Source organism: Colobus angolensis, unplaced genomic scaffold (assembly GCF_000951035.1).
Source record: "Colobus angolensis palliatus isolate OR3802 unplaced genomic scaffold, Cang.pa_1.0 Scaffold81, whole genome shotgun sequence".
Classification (NCBI taxonomy): Eukaryota; Metazoa; Chordata; class Mammalia; order Primates; family Cercopithecidae; genus Colobus; species Colobus angolensis.
The window spans coordinates 4,062,335-4,087,492 of record NW_012121932.1 but is presented as its reverse complement, the minus strand read 5'-3'; the positions used below and the strand labels follow the sequence as shown (position 1 = coordinate 4,087,492).

The 25,158-nt window shown below is 39.0% G+C and overlaps 1 protein-coding gene across 9 annotated transcripts in view; it reads left to right on the top strand.

The window, feature by feature from the left end:
• ESRRG (estrogen-related receptor gamma) overlaps nt 1-25,158 on the top strand; it is a 656,319-nt gene that overhangs the window by 340,843 nt on the left and 290,318 nt on the right. The window contains exon 1 of one of the 9 annotated variants that reach the window (XM_011929434.1): nt 4,743-5,167. The exons of the other annotated variants lie outside the window; for them this stretch is intronic. The gene's annotated coding sequence lies outside the window, so the exon portion shown is untranslated. Of the gene's footprint in view, nt 1-4,742; nt 5,168-25,158 lie in introns of those variants that run through there. 9 annotated transcript variants of the gene reach the window in all.

Sequence of the window (25,158 nt, the reverse complement as noted above, 5' to 3'; positions counted from 1 at the left end):
GCTTCTCTGTTTTCACCACCACCACCACTCATAAAGGATTCTAAGAGCTCCCAGGAATAATTTGCAGGTGTGTAGCTGTGTCATAGTGTTTTCATGTGAAGTGAACTGTCCTTCTCTTTTCCTCCCCCTTTCTGTCTCTCTCTTTCTCATTCATTCCCTGAGCTTATACACTCATCTCACTGAAGTCAGAGAAAAGAAGAAAGATTTGAGGCTTGCCCAATTTGTTCTGACATAAAGAGATGTTTGGCTCTGTGCAAGGTGCTGGAGGCGAGCCAAGTGCCTGACTGCCATTTCAAGAATGTGTCTGTGAGGACAGCTCATTTCATGCCCCTTTGCTGTGCCATACCCTGGTCCTTCCAGAGAGCCCTCCTCTACCCTTATCTCTGTGGTAAGAGCAACAGTCCTGTTGGCTTGAGGGCCCACCTGTTAGATGGGCTGGTGAAGACATTGCTTTCCATTGAGTACTTCTTTTCTGCACATGTTCAAGGTTTACTTAAAACTGAAGAAAACATTTCTGAGGAATTTTAGGGTTTAAGGAGAACAACATACCAAAATACCTTGTTTTTTAAACACACTGATTTGTCTTAAAATGTTCTTCAATTTCAGGAAAACATTTGGAATTCAGAATAAAAATGTTGCTATCACTCAGCATTCCTTAAATCCCTCATCCTCAGGACGCCAAATGATGGAAATGTAACTCATCATACTGCTTGATAGGATGGAGCTAGTTACTGTCCCCAATTCATTTTGTTCCATTTTTAATGACGATAATTGGAGGTGTTCTCATGTTCTTTTTTTATTTTTTTACTGTAAAAAACAGTCAGACCCTTGTTCAGTTCAGCTTTTACAATAAAATTTAAAAACAACAATAAAAATACCAAACAGCCTTGTGTAGTTGGAAGAACTAGAATTTTAGAGTCAAAGTCAGTTTCAGAGCCTTGGCTTAATCATCCTTTCTAAGGCTTCTTGACTTATCACTAACATTGGCAAAAATATATAGTTGGAAAAGTAGTACACACCTTGCAGGGTTGCTGTGAGAACTTGATGAGGTAGTACAAAAATTTAGCATAGTGCCCTGTACGAAAGTATGTAAACATGTAAGCTAGCACTGTGCCTGGCAACTGATAGTGACTTAACAGTTTCTTCTCTCCCTCCTTTCTTTCCTTCCCTTTTAACTCTTTTCTTCTTTCTTTCCCATTTGAGAAAAAAAAAAGGAGGTAAATTCTTTGACAGAATTATATCATATGAAACCTGATGTTCTGCTTAATGATTTTTATCAACTGAGGAATAGTCAAATTAGGACCTGAGCTGGGAGCAAATAATATTACAAGTGAACCTTTGCACTTGTTTATGATCAAACCTGATGTTATAGTCTCCACATTTAAAATTGTATATTCAGGCCTGGCACCATGGTTCACATCTGTAATCTCAGCACCTTAGGAGGCTGAGGCAGGCAGATAGCTCGAGCCCAGGAGATCAAGAGTAGCCTGGGCAACATGGCGAAACCCCATCTACAAAAAACACAAAAATTAGCCAGTGGAGTGGCACCTGCCTGTAGTCTCAGCTGCTTAGGAGGCTGAAGTGAGAGGACTGCTTGAGCCTGGGAGGTTGAGGCTGCAGTGAGACATGAGCATGCCACTGTACTGCAGCCTGGACAACAGAGCTTGTCTCAATAAAGAAATACATAAATAAATAAATTTTAGATTAATTGATGCTCTCTCGTTGAGACTCACCCAAGACTTGTTCAGACAGGACTTTTATTCAGCCAAGCCTTTTTACATGGATTTTGCTTGTCCTTCTAAGTGACCCAGGTTCGGAAGTATAGTACCTCACATTATGTATGAGCTCTGCCTTAGCTTTAGAGTAATAGAGTAGCAACCAAGCATCAAGAATTCTCAATTTTCTTATCAGCACCAATCCAAAAACTTTTGGAACATATTTGGATGTTTCTCCAAATTCCATCAAAGAGACTCCTCCCTGAAAGGAGTCTCATTTCAATCTGTCAGGGCCAGTATAGAAAGAATTCCACACCGGAAGGGAGGTTAAGTATGTTTCTAAGATTTCACTCAACTATAGGGTTCTCAGACCTTTTGATTCCAAAACAGGAGTGTGTCAGACACTCTAGAGTCTCCATGCCGAGCTGTGAAAATAGCACATATTTTGTTGTTGTTAGCTACCTCACGTACTAAGCCCATGCCTCTATTGGGCTTTGTGGTTTGTCTGAAATGTAGAAAGGGACTAGTACTATACTTGGCACCGAGAAAGCACTCAGCAATGGTTAGCTATTAATACTATTTAATGAGCCAGGCTTCTCAGGTAGCCATCCTCATCTTGGTTCTCTTTCACCCATCTACTCCCTGTAAAGACCATAATTACAATTCATGATGAATTTTTTTATTGGCAAAGGGAAGAGAATCTGCTACAAAGAGATAAAGAGAATACCAGAAACTTACTGTCCTCTCTCGTCTAACACAGCTGAGATCTGCCTCCTTTCTGTCAAATATCTGTACCCCAAGGTTCTTTGCCCTGCATCACCAAAATGAGAAACCCATACTCCAAAAGAAAAAGCATTGCCCCCCTTTATTTAATATTTTCCATATCATATTTTAAGGATTTTAATGATATCAGAAATGAAAGAAACTATGTAGAAAGATGGAAACAAGTTAGAACAGAAAGTCTAGTTTGTAAATTAAACTGATCTGAAAATAGCAATATAATACATTTTTCTCAGACCCCTGAGCAGCTTTCTAATATTACTATCAGACCTGAACCACATCCAGAGAAAAATTGAAGGGTTTTTAAGCACTCACAAAATGGTAACACATTTCTCATAGAAAATTATGAGATCCCCAAGAGAATCTCTCCCAACCGTCTTTGCAGGTGAAACAATGCCGTTAGACGGTAGAACAATTATATTAGAATTCGAGGGACTTCCAACTTGTTCTCCAAACCAGAAGCTGGTTTGCTAGTATTCATGTCAAACCATGGCATAAGTCCGCCATGAACTTGATTGTTAATTGTCAGTTACTGATGATAGCTACTCCCTGAATGCATTAAAGCTCAAGAAATTCAGAATTGGTTCCTTAATCAAGAATGTGGAATTGCCAAGCTATCACATACGAGAGGAAGCTACAGATGAGTTACGGAGCCCTGGCCTCACAGATAGGATTCCTTTACAAGCCCACAGGTGCCCATTATGCATTCTATCTCTACCGTAGTGAGGTAAAGGCAATAACATCATTTGATGATGGGTTTATTCTCTCCAAATTTCAAGACTGAAGTAGAAAGCTGACACCTGAATGTAATCCCCAGGGCAACCGAGCACTGTCCAGCCCTAGCAAGATGCACAAAAACATGTGAGACCCCAAAGAAGTCTATTAGGGGATTTGTTTCCTCAAGCTCAGTATTTCTTACATTCGAGTTTTACCCGATACTTAATTTAACTCCACGAGTAATATAATACACTGGGGCAGGACTAGAGTGAGGTGAATGGTATTGCAGCCTGCACATTATGCCTGACCTTGCAGCTGGGTATTAATTTGAAGTAGTGGAATTAAAATTTTCTATTCTTTTGCATTGTCATGCCTCACGTTGATAAGCACAAAGAAATGTAAATAAAAAAGACCTATTTCAAAACCTTTCCTACAACCTTTTTGTTTTATGACAAAAGACAGTTAATTAACATACTAGCAGTAAGCAGCCTTCCCAAACTCATGCTAATTATGTATTCTGTTGACCGTGACTCTAGTCATAAGGTAATTGGCTTGCAGCAACATGACATTTCAAATCATCTCTTGAAACTACATCAAAAAGCCAGCCTGTTTTGTTTTGATAGGGGAACAATCAATTTGATAAGTGGTAACACAGCTCATTGTTTCACATTAATTAGACTAATTGCTGCGTGTTAGCCTCTGAAATAGACAGAACTTGGAGAAGACAAAGGCTGCGGCCTTTAGCATGCAGGGCATGTGATGGTTCCACTTGCTTGCACATACAGTAGGCAGAAAACAGAGCCGTTAGGAGGCAGGCTTGCAGGAGGCTGAGTGTTAACAGTAGTTTGATGTGTTATGCTTAATACACTGGCTTTCAATTATAGCATCCAGGTTCCAAGTCCCATAGAGAAAAGAAAGGATGGCTCTGAAGAAATGCTGTTTCGCAGCTAACCAGGTTTGGGTTCTGAGGAAGTTATAACAGCCTTCCAGTCATCCTCTCTCCTTCAAAATCCATACACTCTTATGTCCCTGGCAGGGAGGCTGTACTTATTTCCCTTTGTAGTATTCTGGGCTTAAATGCCTTGACAAGCAGACTGAAACAAAAACAAATAAATAAAGCCAAAACAAAATCAAATACCCAAAAGTTAAAAAAAAAATTCTTTTTTATTTTTTTTTCAATTACAAAACAGTATTTTAACAGAGATTCAGCAAATTGGCATTGCGGAAGCCTAATGCTTGAGCACGACAAATGCCTTTCAGTTTGACAGACTGTACCTTTGTTTATTCTCAAGACCACCAATTTGACCAAATTGGACAGTGTGATATTTATGACAACAGCACATGTCAATCTCAATTGGCAACGAAGGGAATTTCACTTGTGACCCGCCCGGACTTGTGATGCTCACATAGGTTCATGGTATCGTGTTACTGGGTGTCTGATGCAATGGAACAGAGCTCTTTTCCAAGTAAGAGGCATCCAGCACTTTAAAACCGAGATGCGCTGCCTCTGTCACTCTGACACTGTCTAGTTATCCGCACACAGCATGGGAATACTGCTAGCTAACTCAACAGATGTGCAAATCAGGGGACTGTTGTGTGTGTACCGATTCATGTCTATACAGTTTTTATTGGTGAAGTGGGAAATTAGTCTAAATATTTGATTCTGCAGTTGCATGTCACCAAATTCAGTGAGGTTAGATGTTAAATCATCTTGTTGGCTTTGGGCTGAATTTGATCTAAGAGACAAAAGTCTCAAACAACAGACTGCTTACTGCCACCGCATCTCGATTCAAAGAGTAGTTTTCACATGTTCGTGGTGTGGAAAGGACTTTCTGTTTCTTACTAGTTTCTTCAGCTATACCAAGTGTGGTGTTGTCTTTGAACAGAAAGGACAGCAAAAATAAACATAACAGTTTTTTCATAAGATACACAGCTGCATTACACATCCCAAAATTGTAAGTACAATGTTCCTCCATTTGTAAATGCTGTGGGCTTTCATTGAAATTGCAGAGGGAAATGTGACAATGAAATTCTGACCTGGCTTAGAAAATGAATTAGAAACATTTAAACGAGAAAGATTTGCTTCTGTAATATAAAGGTATCTTCGGTGGGGAAGGGGGGTATGTGTGGACATTTGTACCAAAGGAGAGCATTTTAATTCTTCTTTTTATCACTCCCTCAAAGGAATGATCCTTTTGCATGAACTTCAAAGCACAAATTTGTGCAGCAGTTTTAATTTGGTCATTTAAAAAAAAAAAAAAAAAACTGTGTGGTGTAGCAGAAGCAAGCAATTAAATGATTGCTCCTACAAGTTAATAAATCTTCAACAGCCTTTTAAAAAGGTACAAGGATTTGTGATTTAAGTGTGCTAATGTGCTGTTTTCCCTCTAAAATCCCAGGGTTTATTCAGAAGGTAAATGATGGAAAAAAAAAGTACCAAGATTGAAGCCCCTTAACATTCAGTTTAAGTGTTGGTTCCACTTGCCTGAGCACAAGTTGGAAGTAGCTTTGTTAGGATTCTAGCCGGCATCCTTGCTGTCACTACTGGTTCTTGTATAGTCAAGCACCACTCTGTGCAGAGCAAATCTTTGCTCAGTTAAGCGAGCGTCAGTCACTGGTAAGCTTGGCTGCCGGCCTGGGGTTGTTAGGCTTTTCCATGCTACACCTGAATGAGATATTGACGAGACATTGCTACCCAAACAGAGTTGAGAAGCTGGATAAATAAATAAATAAATTAAATTGTCACAGGGCTGACAGAATAATTTTGAAAATGCAACTTACACTTCCAGTGCAGAAGCAGAACAAGGGAAGTGCTGCTTGCTTGGTGTGAGAGGGTATACCATTTGGTGGTATGAATATATATTTTTTTTCTCCTGCCTTAAAACTGTGGATTTGGAAAGGGAGGGCAGATGGAGGGAGAGAGGTGCTGACAGATTATTAACCTGTGTTAGAACCTTTTGGTCAGTTACTTGTTTAATGTGAGTAGGCTTTGCCCTATTATCTATTCAACAAAAGCTCCCCAAAACAAAAAGATATGGACTAAAGTTACAAGGCTTTGGAGTGGGAATAAAACTCTTAACAGTGGGTAATTTTTACTTGGGGACAAAATAAGGATCAGAGAAAATTAGGGACGGGTAGAAAAAAAGACATAAAGTAGGAATAGTTTGTAAATAGGAATGGCTGGCAGAGCTATCAATCACACTAAGGGCTCAGAGCTGCAGGGATTGTGTGAGTACAGCTAAGACCAAAGGCAGAGGCTTGACAGAGAGCCCTGAATACACCACCAAACCACCCCCCCCAAAATGTAATAGGAATGTCCTGTTCAAATAAGTTAAAAAAAAAAGTTTAGACAGAAATCTAAGGGATTTTAGTAAATATTTAGATTCTTTGGTGCTTACTGTTGAATTAATATTCTGTTGTGATTGTGGCAGTTCTTATTCACATCTGTAAGTGGAAAAAGTGGATTTTATTGATTGTCATAGGCTGGTTATATAGCAGCATTTGGTGATGGGGCGGGGGACACTCAAGAATCTGAACACTCTACTGGGCCTTTGTTTCAAGAAACTATTAATTGGAGGTTTGCAGGAAGAAATCAGAAATTACTGTAGGTTCTGAAGATTTGATAACTTCTTTTAAAATAGATTTTGTACTCATGTAGTGTGGATGTGCTATTTCAATGTATAACTTATCCTTAGAACTGTGTCTGTATTGAAAAGGGACATTTCTGAGTGTGCCAGCATTCCGTTCCCTCCGCATCCACCCAACGTTCTTACCAGAGAAAGCTGTTGGGGGACGCTGTGGGGTAATGTCATTGGAGTGGTGACCTGTGGCCCTTCTCACTCCAGTTTTTACTCATATGAACACAAACTCCCTGGCTGATGTCACAGAATCTAGACTTTCATGGCCCAGGCAAACACGAACCCACAGAAAGAAATGAAAATACGCACACACGAAAGACAATAGAGCACTCACTAAAAAAACGGCATGGCATGAGAAATTGAGGGCATGTCTTCAAGATATGTAAAATCACTTTTCCTTTTAGTATTGCTTTTCCTCTCTTAACTTTGGTTTTATAATCTATAAGTGGGGATAGTAATATCTAGCTCATAGGTTTGCTGAGAAAATTAAGTGAATAACGTTCCCAGCCTGGTGCTTAGCACATATTAAGTGCTTCTGGTCATCATTTTGAGAAATGGGGGATATTTAACTGGGTTAGTAAAGGATGCGCATAAACATCTGAAATTTTCTGTCTAATACAATCAGCATTCATGGATGTGTCACCTGTGCAGTCACACCGGGCCCCGTGCTCGGAAGTGCCCTGTGCTTGGTTTACTACTCTGCTGTTGGCATCTTGAAATTCTTAATAATATTTCAGCGAGGTGCCTGATACTTTCACTTTGCACTGGGCCCCACAAATTATGTAGCTGGTCCTGAATATAGTTATTTGATTTTGTTCGTGCATTTCTATTTCTTTTCCAACTACAACTTTTATTGGATATTTTCAGCCAGCTTTTGGCAACATCAGACACTGCTCAGTGAGTTTTCTCTTTTTTGACTTTTCTTACTGCCATGCTTCTTCTAAAAATGCCCAGTTTGACCCAACCAAACTGCAATCCTCCCACTTCCTTTGTCCCAATGCCCCATTTTCTTGGGAAGACGTGCATTGCTATTCCTTCTTCCCTGGGTAAAACTTGCTTGGCCTCCATAAGGCTCAATTTCCACACTTCCCCAAGCAGACAAAAGCACACCTCAGGCTGCTGACACGGCATCACAGCCTAGTTTGATGCTTCTCCAGTCACTGCACTGCATGGATTGCTCTTTGAGGGAAGGGACATTGTCTTTTTTAACCGTTATTCTGACACATAGTCAGTATTCAGGGTTTGTTGATTGAATAAGTAAGCAAACAAACTGATTACCAGATCTAACAAGTGCACAACTAGCTCATTTTTGTCTCTCCTTTTTATAAAAAATGTTTTCTGCTTTCCACTTGCAGCATATTTTTGAGTAATGGGTTGCCTCAAATGTATGCAATAGGGACCAGATGGAAAAACAGATAAGCAGGATTCACTCTGAAGTAGAAATCAACTCCTCATTATCAAGAATCGGTAACTCACACAACTTAATAGCAGGAAAACCATCCAATTTTTAAAAGAATGGGTAAAGGGCCTGAATATACATTTTCCCAAAGAAGACAGAAAAATGACCAACAGGTCTATGAAAAGGTGCTCAACATCATTAATCATTAGGGAAATGCAAATCAAAACCACAATGACATATCATCTTACACCTGTTAGGATGGCTATTCTTAAAGACAAGAGATAAGAAATGTTGGCAAAGGTTTGCAGAAAAGGAAACGCTGTACACTCTTGGTGAACATGTAGATCAGTGCCCCCATTGTAAAAAACAGTATGGACATTCCTAAAGAAATTAAAAAATAGAACTACAATGTGACCCCACAATCTCTCTTCTGAGTATATAACCAAAGGAAATGAAATCACTACCTTGTAAAGATATCTGCTATCTGCACACCCATGTTCATTGCAGCATTATTCCCAACATCCAAGATATGAAAACAACCTAAGTGTCCATCAATGGATGAGTGGATAAAGAAACTGTGGTATATTTTTATAATGTAATATTATTCAGCCTTTCATTTTTAAATGAAAAGGTTATCTTTTCATTTGCCACAACGTGAATAAAACTGAAAGACAGTACATTAAGTGAAATAAGTCAGACACAGAAGAATACATACTGGATGATTTCACTTATATGTGGAATCTCCGAAAAAGAAAAGTTGAATACAGAGTGATAAAGAATAATACAGTGGTTAACAAGGGCAGGGGGCAGGGAGTTGTCGGAACTGGGGTAGGTAGTGGTAGGTCACAGGATACAAAATGGCTGATATAGAACTAGGAGTGCTGGCATGCCTGTAGCCATAGCTACTCTGGAGGCCAAGGCAGGAGGATTACTTGAAGACAGGAGTTCGAGTCCAGCCTAGACAACATAGCAAGATCCCATCTCAAAAAAATTCAATTAATTTTCTTCTGAAATAGCAAATATGTTGAATGAACAAGTCTAGAGATCTAATGTACAACATGAGGACTACAGTTAATATTGTATTTGGAATTTTTGCTAAAAATGTAGATTTTAGGTGCTCTTGCAATAAATTAAAAATGGGCAACTGTGAGATGATGGATATGTTAATTTGCTCGATTATAGTAACCATTACACTATGTGTATATCAAAACATATTGTATGCTTTAAAAATATACAATAACATTTTAAAAAAAGAATTGGTGTGAAATTAAATGGAAATCATTGTATATCACACAATCAATTAAATGAAATGTTTCTTATAATTCCTATTCAGTTTGTTAATACATTAACACCTTCAAACTCTTGTCCTAAGGTCTGAAAGCATGTTTCTTTAGCACAGGGCTTTATAAACTCATGGGTTTATAAGCCTTTAACATGTGAACCCACAAGATAACAGAGGACTCATGTGGGGATGAGTTTGACAATGGGCAGAGGTGGGAGTTAGTAAACTCTGTGAAATGGAATACTAAATTTTATGAGCATATGCAGTTTTCTGCAGAGAAAGTCCCCAGCTTTCATCAGATTCTCAAAGGAGCTTCTGGCACAAAAGTAATTAAGGACCCCTGCCTTGGTATTTCAATTTGAGAAAATGATGTTTCTTTCTTGTTAAAATACAGTACTGTATATAATGACTTATCATTATTAAAGCGGTGCTTTCATGGCTTTTAACAACCCCCTATGTATATCCCTGTTTATTAACTGTGTATTTTGGATAGATGTTGCTTAAGCAGTCTTATGTGTTGGTTGAAATATTTGTACTTGCTTTTCAAAGTTCTCTACCACTTCCTTCCCTTTTCTGTCCAGCCTGTGTTCTTGCTGCTTTTGCAAATTTTTCAGTGTACAGTGGTGCACCATGAAAAGGCAATTGAGAAAGCCCGTGTGTCATTGGTTCCTTGGTGGCTCATTCCTTTTGTTGTTCTGGATTGCTTTTAGAATTCATATCATCAATGTGCTGGGGGTACTGGTGACAGTATGTTAATGGTTTCCTGACTGGGCAGACAGCTGTGTTCAGAGGTGTTAAGTTTTCAGTAAAATCATCTGTTTTATCAGTTCAAATTTACCTGCAATGTTAGCTTATTTACAACTGAATTTTTAATCTACATTTCTTAATTTAGCACCTTCTGTTTCTTTTCTTTGTTTTAGCATAATTTCATTTGAGTGCTGAGATTCCTCTCCCCCTCACGGCAATAAGTAAGGATATTTTTATTTGCAAATAAATGTGGGGTTTTTTGGGGGGGGTGGGGGAGACTCCCCTTCCTCAAGAACATTACACAGTTCTAGGGCTACATAAGTGATAATCGCAAATTACTCACTAATGAAACATGTGCAGTTATCATTCCAGATAAATTCACCCAGTCCCGTGGAAGTGCCTGGAATGTTTCTGTTTTGCTTTTTCTAGTTTGTGTTTATGAATGTATGATGTGCCTGGGATTGGTAGAAGCAAAATTTTGTCCCCTTGGTTTGTAAGATTTTGCAGACCTTTTACTGCTATGAAAACGTAGTTGTGATCATATATGCCAGTGTTCTTTGCTCTTTCTGTCATTGCATATTCCTCATTTTCTTTCCTGTGCATTCTTTCCAGTCCGTCTAGAGTCTGAATTGAGAAACCATTCATAACTTCTACATTCTTACATTCAGTCTTCTTTTGTATGGATTAACCTTACCTTGGTAGGTAAATTGTGAGCCCCTGGAGGTCAAGGGCCCCTCTTCATTGTGCCTCCCTGCTTGAGTGATTATAATCGTCACCTCCTATCCTGAGGAATCAAAATCATCGTTTAAATTGTGGTTGTGTGGGTGGTGTATTGCTGGGGAAATACTTTGAGAATATGGAAGAGAAAGCAAGACAGGACCATTCTGAAACCAACAGAAATGGTAGACCAAATTCTGCTGGTCCTGAATGTGAAATGTTTAGGAATGAAAAATCAATTTCATGTTCATCAGAATTCCTTAGTCAAGAGAATATTTTTCCCCCTTTGTTGGTGTTTTTGAAAGGGTCTGATAGAAATTGCAAAGGTATAGCTTAAGTAAGATAAGGTTACATTTACTGAGTGGGCTCTTTGGGGACAGCATACATCAGAGCATATAGTCTTCTTGGACTAGCAAAGAATAATGGTTATGAAAATTAACCGTTTAGGACTAGAGAAGGTCTTGGAAATTATATAGTCAAGCCTCTTCATTTTGTCAGTGAGGGGATTGATTCTCCAGCTGATTTAGGTCTAAAACTGTGATGATTTAGACACCTTTTCATGATAATTTAACTGGTATTATTAATGGCAATTAATATGAGTCCAGCACTTCTTTAAATGCTTTGCATATGTTAACCCATTATTCCACAGCAGCTCCATAGATAGGTATATTATTATCCTGCTTGTAAAGATGAAGAAACTAAGGTAAGAGAGTGTAGTTCACTCAGCTAACATCCCATATTTCAGTCTATTTGTCAAATCTGTTCAATTTTCTCTATCACCACAATTCCTACTCTAAGCCAACCTACCATCACCTCAATCCGGAGTTCTGCAAAGATCTCCTAACCAGTCATCCTACACCCACTCTTACTACCTAAAAGGATTCTTCCCTTGTAACAATCTATTTAAAATTCCAATCTGGTCATGACACTGCCCTGCTGTTGATGACCACAAATAGCTTGCAGGATTTTCAGGACGCAGCCCTTTCTGGCTTTCTGGGGCCTTTTTCATCCTCTTTCCCTTGTTAACTGTACTACAGTGCTTCCTCCAAACTCCCTCACATGCCAGAAGTTTGCACATGCAGGACCTCTATCGTGAGTGCTCTCTTACTTATAGAGGAATTTGTTCATAGACTTACCATTCATATCTTAAAGGTCATCTCCTCAGGGAAGTCTTCTGTGACTCCCTAGCTAAATTGGATGGCACTATTACAAGCCTTTGGACCCTCGGGGACTATGTCTTTGTGGCTTACTGCTATGTTTCCAAAGTTAATACAATGCCTGGGAGGTTGCAGACAAGAAGTATGTGTTGAGGAAGAGAAAGAAAAGAAAAGAGAAAGAAGAAGGAAAGATGGAAGCCCTAAGGTCCCAGGAATAATTAATTTTCTCTCTTGGTTCAATGAAAAGAATCAGGGTTTTGCATTACAGGATCTGATTCCAGGCAAAACCATACTGCTTATTTTTGGGAAAATGCACAAATTGTGGAGGAAGGACAAAAGAGGGGTCAAAAGTGATGCTGAGAAAAATTCCCAATAATCACTATAGATACTCTGCCCTATAGGAGGTAGAACATGACTCCCCAGTCCCTAAGTGTGAGCTGCACTTCCTTCTAAAAGTACAGTACAAAATAAGGGGTAGAAGAGAATAATTTACAGTGGAGAAGCTAGACAAACACTACCTTAAGCAGGTAATCAAGGTCAGCATCAACAGTATTAAGTCATGTTGGTAGTACACACCCTTGATACGATGTGATGAAAACAACACTCTATGTCTGTGGTCTCCCTCCCCTAAACCCACAACCCCTGTCTGATCCCCAAAAAAACATCAGGCAAATATCAGTTGAGGAATTCTACAAAAGACCTGATCAGAACTATCAAGGTCATGAAAAACAGGGAAAATCCTAAGGTAATGGGATTTACTTTTTTCCCTCTTTATGGAACCTTTGTTTTCCCAATAGGGATTTATCAGACTATGTGAGTTGGTGGATCTGGAGGGATGGGTATACTGTGAAGTATCTATCAGAACTAACTCCTGCTACTGCAGAACATAGTTCCCACTTATGGAAACTGAGAAGGTATTTGGTGACATTCAGGAGAAGCCTAAGGAGTTATGGCAGCTCAGTGTAATGTGACATCCTCATCCTCGGTGGGATCCTGAAACAGAAGAAGAATAGATAAACATTAAGAAAATCTGAATACAGTATGGAGTTTTGTTAACAATAATGTATCGGTATTGTTTTGTTATTTGTGACAAATGTAATATCCTAATGCGAGATGTTAACAATAGGAGGCCGCACGTGGTGGCTCATGCCTATAATCCCAGAACTTTGAAAGGCTGAGGCAGGAAGATCATGAGGTCAGGAGTTCGAGACCAGGCTGACCAACTTGGTGAAACCCTGTCTCTACTAAAAATACAAAAATTAGCCATGAGTGGTGGCATGCGCCTGTAATCCCAGCTACTCGGGAGGCTGAGGGAGGAGAATCGCTTGAACCTGGGAGGCAGAATTTATAGTGAGCCGAGATCGTGCCACTGCACTCCAGCCTGGGTGACAGGGCGAGACTACGTCTAAAAAAAACCAAAAATAAATAAATAAAATTAAGGAAGTTTAATTTTTAAAAAAGTGATGCTGACATTTTGAGCTTGGGTGTCTGGGAATGAGTGTCATAGAAGCAGGAAAATCCACCAAGAAATTTCTGGCTTTGAGCATTAAAAAGTGTGGAGAGGGGTGGTGGTAAAATCAGACCTCAGGGTTAAAGAGATGCCAGGAGCTCGGGAAGGAAGAAGATGAGGTTCCTCAGGAAGCGAGACAGGGAGAAGAAGGAAGGAAATTAGATTAAAGCTAGAAGAGACAGTAGAGGCCAGTGAATGATTTTTTTTTTTTTTTTAAGATTTGGAAGACTGTGTATTTATTAATAACATGGGAGAAGAAACCACCCAAATGCTAGTTTCTTTCATATTTAAGAGTGAGGCACTACAATAGTGATCCTTAGATGCAATGATAGGAACTGTGAATGGGTTCTTTCCACTTTAGGGTGATCTTCTAGGGAGCCAGCTTTGCTATTGTTGTTGTTGCTATTGAGGGCATCCCAAAATATTGGTGTCTCTGGGCCTTTTCGCTAGAACATTCATTTTCTCCAGAGCAGGGTCCTGCAGTGTTCTGCCATGGAGATATACAATTGCCCGAGGGCATCTGGGAGCCCAGTGGGGAAGTGGGGTAAGGGTATGCATGCTTTCCTGTAATGCTCTCATTTTAGCAGGGTGTCCCACAGCACCCCTCTGCTTCTTCCTCACCCCACTGCTCCTTCTATTTCTGTTATCAGAACTTCTCTAGCTAATTTTTTACAAAGAGAAAGTAGGGAGGAAGAATGGTTGCTCTGCCTTTTAGAAAGTAGGTGGAGGATGTTGAGGCCGACTTCAGCCAGCCCCACTTGTTTTCAGCCCCAGGCCTCACAGGCCTGACCCATGACCTACACCAATATCTGGTATACAATGCCCCATGATGCCTGAGATTTTGGGGAGAAGAGTCCTGCTTCTTGTTGATATCCCTTTCGGTCTGTGTTTATGGTTCACTTCCTGTATACCTCTTCATCAGTTACTACTCTGCACTCTGCTTTGTAACTTCATATACCATGGTTCAGGTTCACCTGTAACTCCTATTTCCATCAAAGATGGAGAATGTATTTCTGGTTTTGTCTCCTTGTTTTACAGATGATTCCTGAGAGGAAGGAGACATCACAATCTTTAACTTCTTAACATCAAAATTCCAAGATTCAAAATTTAAATTGCCTCTGTTTTCCTAGAATTGTATTCATGTTTTAAACATATATATTACAATTTAGAGACCAGGTGTGGTGGCACGCGCCTGTAATCCCGGTTACTCGGGAGGCTGAGGCAGGAGAATCACTTGAATCCAGGGAGCTGTTGCAGTGAGCCAACGTCTCACCACTGCACTCCAGTCGGGGCAACAAAGTGAGACTCTGGCTCAAACAAAAAAAAATACATAAAATAAAATAAATACAATAAAATAAAATTTAATGTATTTTTAATCTATTTGTTTATTTTAATGAAAAAATAGATGTACATTAAAGAACATAGTTGTTCATTTATTTAAAATAGATGTACATTAAAGAACATAGTTGTTCATTTATTTAAAATAGATGTACATTAAAGAACATAGCTGTTCATTTATTTTTCCAGTGAGTCTGGTTAGGTTAAGGTTTAGTCTTTAGAACATGTTATTTCATGTCTTTAGGTCAGTACTCACATTTTTGAGAAGTAAGCAGTCTTTGTCAAGTGATGCAAGAATCAAAGCTTGTTTTCCGGAATGGAAATTAACTGAACCTGAGGCCCTTTTTTGTACCACTCCATTCAGTTATTTTCTCTTTTAATATTTTAGTGAATTTCTTAGACAACAAAAATAAAAAATGATTCTGTTGGCTTCCTGAGCTGTATTTAGTTGTCACCTAGTTTAGGGTGGAGACAAGAAAGATAGCATTTCCTGAGTCATTTCTTTCCCTGAAGAGAAGAAGGTTAGAGATTATCCTGGTTCATGTTCCCTGAAGGTATAGCCTGTGCAATCCAGGGAAATTATTTCCCAGTGAAAGGCTGTCCTTTTCATTCACGCAACTTGAACTTCCCTTTGGTAAAACTTTAACTGTGCTGAGCAAAACCTTTGCTTTTCTTCTGTCTACTCAGTGAACCCTTTTCACTAACACTCTGGAGTAATAATTCTAATAACTCTCTCCCAGAGGAGATCATTGTCTAGGAAAGGGGCTTAGTCAGTGGGAAAAAAGAGAAATGTTGCTCTGTTAGTAAATGTCAGCTCAAACAAGCACATCTCCTAAGAGGTTTCCAAATGGATGCATCTTTATTTCTCTACATGGTAATGGGATTATTTTACCCCTTTATGTAACCTATGTTTTCCCAGTAGGAACTTATCAGACTATGGGGGATGGTGGATCTGGAGGGATGGATATACTATGACGTATCTATCAGAACTAACTCCTGCTACTGCAGAATATAGTTCCTACTTACGGAAACAGAGAAAGTATTTACTCCCAGATTCCCCCCGAGTGATCTAAGTTACCAAGAGAGACTTACCTTTAGGAATTTTTTTCCCCAAGTCATATTGAGTATAAATACTGCTCCCTAAACCCAAGACCTACAGGAGTTTATTTCTTTTACACTTACGTCAGCCTTTAGTCTTTTCCATCATGCTGTCATGTCTTAGCTGGTGAGGCCAAGTTTTAGTTTGTAATCATGAATGCTTATAAGGCAGAAGGCCAAGGCTTCCTAAATTGCTCAGTGAGCCTCATTGTAAATTTATATTGAACTCTTAATGGTACGAGCATTTAAAAACTTGGACCTTCTAAAAAGTGATCTCATTTCAGAATTTTTTTCTCTTCTGTATTCTCTGGATTAAACCACAGTATTCAAAAAAAAAAAAAAAAAATTCCTTAGTTAAGCCAGAATTCTGGAAGTGTAATTGTCATTGAATTTACTTTAATGATAAAAACAGGAAGGAGAGGATCATTCATTCAGAAAATGGTTATTGGATCTGCTATGTCCTTAAGCACTCTGCTAAACCTGTAGATGAATAAGATGTGGCCCTTATCCTCAAGTCACTTAAAAATTAGAAGAAAAGCAAAACAAAACAAAAACCTATATACCTTTTGCTTTGTATTAGGGCACATAACAAATTACTTGAAAACTTTAACCACTTAAAACAACAAATATCTATAATCTTATACAGTTTTTGAGGGTCAGGAACCTGGGAGTAACTTATTTGGGTGGTTCTGTCTCAAGGTCTGTCATGAGGTTGCACTCAAGGTGTGGACAGGGCTGTAGTCATCTGAAGATATGACAGGGCAGGGGAATCCACTTCCAGGCTCCCTCACGTGACTGTAGGCTGGAGGTCTCAGTTCTCACCATATGGATCTCTCCATATGGCTGCTTACAACATGGCAGCTGGCTTCCCCCAAAGCAAATTATCTGACAGAGAGAGAGAGAAAGAGAGGCCAAAACAGAAGCTGCAATGTCTTTTATGACCTAATCTCAGAAGTGACATACCTTCGCCTCTGCTGTATTCTGTTGGTCACTCAGACCAATCCTGGTACAACATTGGAGGGGCCTATGCAAATATATAAATACCAGGATGGGGGAATCATTGGGGGCAATCGTGGAGGCTTCCTACTCCAGTCATCCATCCAAATACTGGCCTGCTCAGTGTCCACGATTAGCACCAAAGAAGCATGATCAGAAATATCCAGATTTTAGCCAACACTGTGGGACCAGAAGGGCAGTAAAATTTAAAGACTGAGTGGTGGGCATAGAGGATAAATATGGATTTTCCAAAAGGAGCAGGAACCTCAGATACTTGTCTGGGAAATTTATTTTATAGAAATTCTGAATTCTAACGGTATTGCATGTTTCTGATTTTACAAAGAAAGGGATTTAAGGTTACTGATCATATTCCTATCTGCAGCAGACTAGGAGCAATTCTTTTCCCTAAGGGATCATGGTGCCTTATGAAAATGGAAATGGGAACAGCATGAAAAGCTATATTGAATGAGTCCCCTCCATGGCTCCTATGGTATGGCATCAAAACCAACTGTAGCTAAGCAATTTTTCTTCATGTGCCACTACATTTCACGCAGAGTTTGTTGTAAAATAATCTAAGAAAAATTTTTGTGAGTGCATTTGCAAAATTACTACTAATCTGGACTGAAGTGGCATATTCTACTGCATAGTTCTCTTTTTAATGAATAAATTATTTCATGTAAAGGAGTCTATAAAAAGCACTTATTCAATTTGAGGAAATATGCCAGAGCCTCTATGTATTCTTCCTAATGCCACTGCCTCATCTTTACTTTTAATATGTAAACAATGCCTAGGCAGATTCGACCTTTACCTCCCCTTTTTCCCTGAATAGTTGTTTTTGAAGCAATCGTTGATGGCTGTATGTATCTAAGCATCTTGTCTCCCCTGGCCTTCCCCTGCTTTAACCTGGCAAAAAAAAAAAACCTGGAAATACATAGAGAGTAATAGCTAGAGGGACAGGAAAAATAAATTATATTGGTATTACTTTCTAGTACTGTACTTATGCTCAGACTGATTTCTAGTTCTTGTGTAATACAGGACTAGGTCTGGAGAAAAAGGCCTGATAGAGGACATGATATAAAATGAGATATTTAGCAAATATGCATGAATGTCACAGAGATAATGAATGAGGCTGACCAAGTGCTTCTTGCTTCTTGTCATTGTGTATGCACTTAGGTAGGTCCTTTTGGTTATGTTTTATTAAAACATTCCACTTTAAATTTGATATTTTAGATGCATATGTTATTGATAAGATATACTAATTGTAGGGAATGTCAGGAAAACTTAACCCTTCCTCTTAGAGATTTAAAATAATTTTTTTTTCATATTTCTTATTCTGAGAACAAAGAGAAAATCAACTTGATGGCAATGGGACTGATTATAACTTTTGCGGAAAAGAAAAATAAAAAGGAAGGGTTGGTTCTAGGATTTTAGCAAGGCATTTAGTACAGCATCTAGGTCTGAATTTCCTTATCTGCAAAACTATGCAGAAGATCTATGTGATTTTTCTGTTTTTTCCTAACTCTAAAGTTTTATCCAAAAATTTGCACTGGTCGACTTTCTTGTGAATATGTAATTTTTATTCACCAAGTGGTATGATAAAAATGATAGTGCTTATAAAGTAAGTACAAATTATGAATAATGAAAAAATGTTCTTGCTTGTAAAGTGAATTCCAAGATTACTTGGAATATATCTTAGAATGTGATTATAAGTATGGGAAGGTCTGTGGCTCCAATGTATTGATGATGAAGGGCATGTGTCTGAGAAATTAAAGTGATAGTTTCCAAGGAATCTTTTCAGAGATCACATCTTTCCTCTGTGTATTAGACATTCTTGCACTGCTATAAAGAAATACCTGAGACTGGGTAATTTATAAGAAGAGAGGTTTAATTGGCTCGTGTTTCTGTAGGCTGTCCAGGAAGCATAGTGGCATCTGCTTCTGGGGAGTCCTCGGGAAGCTTCCAATCATGGCAGAAGGCAAAGGGGAAGCAGGCCTATCAGGTGGGGCAAGCAGGAGCAAGAGGGAGAGAGAGTGGGGGAAGGAGGTGCCACACACTTTTAAATGACCATATCTTGCAAGAACTCACTCACTGTCTTGAAGACAGTACCAAGCCATGAGGTATCTTCCCCCATGATACAAACACCTCCCACCAGGCTCCCCTTCCAGCACTGGGGATTACAATTCAACATGAGATTTAGGTGGGGAAAATATCCAGATTCTATCACCCTGCTATGTTGTTCTCTGTGATACAGAGTTCACTGCTCACACTTCTTACTCTAAGTAAAGAATGCTTTCGACTACAAGTAACAGAAATACCAATTAATGTTGAAATAAGCATTTCATTTTCCCCATCACAAAAATCTTTGAGATAAATACTTCCATTTTTGTTCAGCTGTTTCACAATGGTGAAGTTCTGGCATCTCTCTGATTCTCTTGGCCTTTGCATTAAGAGCACAAGATGGCTGCCCCGGATCCAAGCAATGCACCTCTATACAACAATGTCTCAGGCAAATGTCTATCCTCTACCAAACATGGATAAAGAGGATGAAATTACCACAATTGATCATGATTCATTATTCTTGTTTTCAAGTCTTTTTTACTCCCTACAATCTGGCCCTGAAATTTATTTTGCCAGCCTTATTTCCTATTACCCTTCTACCAGATTCCACTACTATAGCCAAATTCTCTTCTGCTATTCTCTAAAAAATGTACTGTATATTTTTAATCTTGCACCAAGATTTTTTCCATCTTTGCATATCCTCTTTCCAAGTTGAAAATCCTGGCCAGGCACGGTGGCTCATGCCTGTAATCCTAGCACTTTGGGAGGCTGAGATGGGCAAATCACGAGGTCAGGAGATCGAGACCATCCTGGCTAACATGGTGAAACCCCGTCTCTATTAAAAATACAAAAAAAAATTAGCCGGACATGGTGGTGGGCACCTGTAGTCCCAGCTACTCGGGAGGCTGAGGCAGGAGAATGGCGTGAACCTGGGAGGTGGAGCTTGCAGTGAGCCGAGATCGCACCACCGCACTCCAGCCTGGGTGACAGAGTGAGATTCTGTCTCAAAAAAAAAAAAAAAAATCCAAACCTTACTAAGATTCATCTCACGTTCTTCCCTTTGATCTTCTCTGGTCACTCCAGCTAGAAGGAATTGTTCTTTCCTTTGAACTCCTATATTAGTTTATATTTTATGTGTGTATGAAAGCATTTTATAGAGTGACTTATGTCCTTATTCCATTAGGTTAAAAAAGCAAATATAATTGTGTCCATTTTACAGATGGGGAATGGGCTCAAAAGAAGTGAATGACTTTCCCACAGCATCATATTACCCAATGTTAGATTCAGGACTTGAACAAGTTGGGGTAAGAAGTTTCTGTGACAGTCTCCAAAATAGCGTGGAGTAAATAATATAAATGCCTATTTCTCTGTTATGTTACAGACCAAAGTGACCACAGCAGGTTGTCAGGCAGCTCTTAGTTATTTAGGAGATTCAGCCTGATGGTAGTTTTGTCATCTTCAGCCCATGACTTTGAAGGTCTCACTGACCTTGGTCATTCTAGCCAAGGAAAGGGGCAGTGAGCAAAGTCCAGGTCAGGATATTTTCTCCTGAGTAAGTGAAGTGGAAATTGCACTTTTGCTCATGATTCATTGGTAGGAGCTTAGCCACGTTGCCCACCTGGCTGGTACAGTGGGAAATGCATCCTCGCCTCAGGTCCAGGAAACAAAGTGGAACAGATTTGGATGGACAAGTAGCAGTGTCTGCCAAAGACCTGGAATACAATTCTTACACTTCCAAGTCTGGTGGCCTTTCTCCTGTGTAAGACTTTATCTTGTATATTTCTACCAGTGAAAGAAAATGTGGGATTGTGAAGAATACTGCATCTAAAAGTTTATCTAGTTCAGCCTTGCTACAGATCCAGAAAAGGCACTTAATCTCCAGACCTTAGCTTTCTCCTTTGTGAAATGAAAATATTAGATTCCAAAATCTAATCAGGTACAGTCAGACCTCAGAGATAGTGCCAGTTCCGTTCCAGACCACGTCAGTCAAGCAGTTACCAAAGTAAAGCAAGTCACATCAATTTTTTCATTTACCAGTTATGTTTATGCATAAACTGGTCAAAAATATTATGTTTATGCTATGCTGTGGTCTATTAAGTGTGCAATAGCATTAATACCAAAAATAACATCCATGCCTTAATTTTGAAATATTTTATTGCTAAAAATGCTAATGATCATCTGAGCCTTCACCAAGTCATAAATGTTTTGCTGGTGGAGGGTCTTGCCCTGAGTTGATGGCCACTAATTGATCAGCATGGCAGTTGCTGAAGGTTGGAGTGGCTTTGACAATTTCTTAAAATAAGACAACAATGAAGTTTGCCACATTGATTGACTCTTACTTTCATGAATAATTTCTCTGTTGCATGCAATGCTTCTTGATAGCATTTTACCCACAGAACTTCTGCCAAAATGAGAGTCAATCCTCTCCAACCCTGCTGCTGTTTTATCATCTAAGTTTATGGAATATTCTAAATCCTTTATTGTCATATCAACAATGTTCACAGCCTTTTCACAAGAAGTAGATTCCATCTCAAGAAACCACTCATCCATAAGAAGCAACTCCTCCTCCATTCAAGTTTTATCCTGAGATTCCAGCAATTCAGTCCCACTTTCAGGCTCTACTTCTAATTCTCTTGCTATTTCTACCACAACTACAGCTCCTCCCTCCACTGAAGTCTTGACTTCCTCAAAGTCATTCATGAGAATCGGAATCAAGTTCTTCCAAATTCCTGTTAATGTTGACATTTTGACCTCTTCCCATAAATTACAAATGTTCTTAATGGCATCTAGAATGGTGAATCCTCTACAGAAATGTTATTTTATGGACTTTGGTCATATTCATGAGAGGAACCACTGTCTATGGCAGCTATAGCCCTACAAAATGTATTTCTTAAATAATGACCTGAAAGTTGAAATTACTCCGTGATCCATAGGCTACAGAATAGATGTTGTGTTGGCAGGCATGAAGACAACATTCATCTCCTTGTCCATCTCCATCAGACCTCCTGGGTGACCAGTATATAGTCAATTAGCAGTAATATTTTGCTTCTGCTTTTTTCTAAGAAGGTCTCAACAGTGGGCTTAAAGTACTCAGTAAATCATGCTATAGGCAGATATGCTATCATCCAGGCTTTGTTGTTCCACTGAAGAATATTGGCAGAGTAGATTTAGGATCATTCTTAAGGGTCCTAAGATTTTCAGAGTGGTACATGAGCACTGGCTTCAACTTAAAACCACCAACTGCATTAACCCCTAACAAGAGAGTAGGCCTGTTCTTTGGAGCTTTGAAGCCAGGAATTGACTTCTCCTTTCTGGCTATGAAAGTCCTAGATAAATGTTCTTCCAATAGAAGGCTGCTTCATTTACATTGAAACTCTGTTGTTTAAAGCCACCTTCATCAATGATCTTAGCTAGATCTTCTGGATAACTCACTGCAACTCCTACATCAGCACTTGCTGCTTCACCTTGCACTTTTATATTATGGTGATGACTTCTTTCTTTGAACCTCATGAACCAATGCATGATAGCTCCAACTTTTCTTTGGCAGCTTCCTCAATTCTCTCAGCCTTCTGGAAATTGAAGAGAGTTAAGACCTTGCTATGGATTAGAATTTGGCTTATAGGAATGTTGTGGCTGATTTGATCTTCTATCTAGACACTCAGACTTTCTCCATATGAGCAATAAGGCTGCTTCACGTTCTTATTATTCATATGTTCACTGGAATAGCACTTTTAATTTTCTTCAAGAACTTTTGCTTTACATTCACAACTTGGCTAACCATTTGGTGCAAGAAGCCTAGCTTGACTTTCAACATGCCTTCCTCACCAAGCTTAAGCATTTCTAGCTTTTGATTTCAAGTGAAAGACATGCAATTCTTCCTTTCACTTGAACATTTGGAGGCCATTTTGGGATTTTTTTTTTTTTTTTTGATGGAGTCTTGCTCTATTGCCTAGGCTGGAATGCAGTGGCACAATCTTGCTCACTGCAACCTCTGCCTCCCAGGTTCAAGTGATTCTCCTGCCTCAGCCTCCCAAGTAACTGGGACTACAGGCGTGTGCCACCATGCCCGGCTAAGTTTTGTATTTTTAGTAGAGACAGGGTTTCACCATGTTGGTCAGGCTGGTCTCAAACTCCTGACCTCGTGATCCTCCCATCTCAGTCTCCCAAACTGCTGGGATTACAGGCGGGAGCCACTGCCTCCAGCCTTTTTGGGGGTTTTTAAATGGCCTTATTTCAATATTGTTGTGTCTCAGAGAATAGAGATGGCCAAGGACAGAGAGAGAGAACGGGGAATGGCCAGTTGGTGCAGCAGTTCGAACACACACAATATTTATCAATTAAGTTCCTGGGCACAGTTTGTGGTGCCCCAAAACAATTACAACAGTAACATTAATGATCACCAATCATAGATAACCTTAAAGTTTGGAATGTTATGAGAATTACAAAAATATGACGCAGAGACAGAAAGTGAACACACACCGTTGGAGAAATGGCACTGGTGGACTTGCTGATGAAAGGTTGCCACAAACCTTCCATTTGTAAACAGTGCAATATTTGCAAAGCGCTATAAAGTGAAGTGCAATAAAACAAGATATGCCTGTACTAAAATGTTATGCTTGTCACTTATAATAAGTTCATTCACAGATGGTTTTTAGGTGTCCTAAATGTACAAAGTGGAGTCTTAGACACTTAGTGTGTATTTCCTCTATTGTATAATTGTATTTTTGTGTAGATAGTGTGTGTCAATAAATATTACCTAGCTAACTCCAATGCCTCTGTAAAGAAATCAGACTTGAATTTGACGACATTGGTGCAAAGCACATACGTACTCATTGTCATATAGTCAGCTTTCCGTTATTTGCTTTATGGATTATCCAGAGCTTCCTTTAGTATTAGCTAAAATTATGTTTTTGGACTATATGTGGCTTTATTGATGCTTATTTCCTATATTATCTTATGTAGGAGTTTGTGTGTGTGTTTCTGTTAGTTTTACTTTCTCAATATATTTGTTTGCTCCATGAGGGCAGCAAACATTTTAAAATTATTTATTTGGTGTCAACCCCACATTTGCTAGTCCAGAGCTTAACACATGGTAGGTCACTCAATACACATTTTAAAAATCAAATTATTTGCCATTGCATGTACTTGCTTTATTTCTGTATGAATTCAACTTTTGAGATCATATTCCATTATATTTAGTTTGTTCCCAATTTCTGTTAAGTATCATTGGCTTTTGTTTTCCTCTTGTGATGAAGCCTAAAGGGAAGGAAGTCTATTGCACGTCTTCATCCTTGCAGCACGTGAATCTCTAAGTGAATTGCAACAATTAAACAATATAGAGGAGAGAATCCCTTAGTACTCCTGGGCCTCTCATATCCCATTTTAAAAACTGTGAACAGCAGTTTTCTTTGATAGACACAAAGAAATAGCACACCAGACATTCTGCACTTCCCTGGTGGCTGACCTTTAGGGAGCAGCGGATCAGACATGTTCTGTTCCATTCCATTGATTGTACTGTTCCTAAACTCCCACCACTATGATCTAGGCGTGCGATGTGCTATCCTTACTTCAAGCATGCAGCAAAACATGCAAAATGTTATGATTTGTTGCCATGCTGACAGTGTCAACTTAACTACGGCTGACAAACAGTTTTTAAATAGAACATGTCAGTTCATTATAGTATTTTCCATCTGTGTGTTTTTTTTTCCTTTCCCACACTTAACACTGAACATTTGAAGAATGTTGCTATAAAGGTTTAGTTTACACTTCCGTCACTTAGGTTAATGACTTGCTAAAAATTATATTTTGGAAATAAGCAAAAAAACAAACAGTGATTTTTTTTTTTTTTTTTTAAAGGAGACCCTTCTCTTGAGGAGAATGCAGTTCTCACAACCATTTTTGGTATCAGGGAATTTTCCATCTGTGTGTTTTTTTTTCCTTTCCCACACTTAACACTGAACATTTGAAGAATGTTGCTATAAAGGTTTAGTTTACACTTCCGTCACT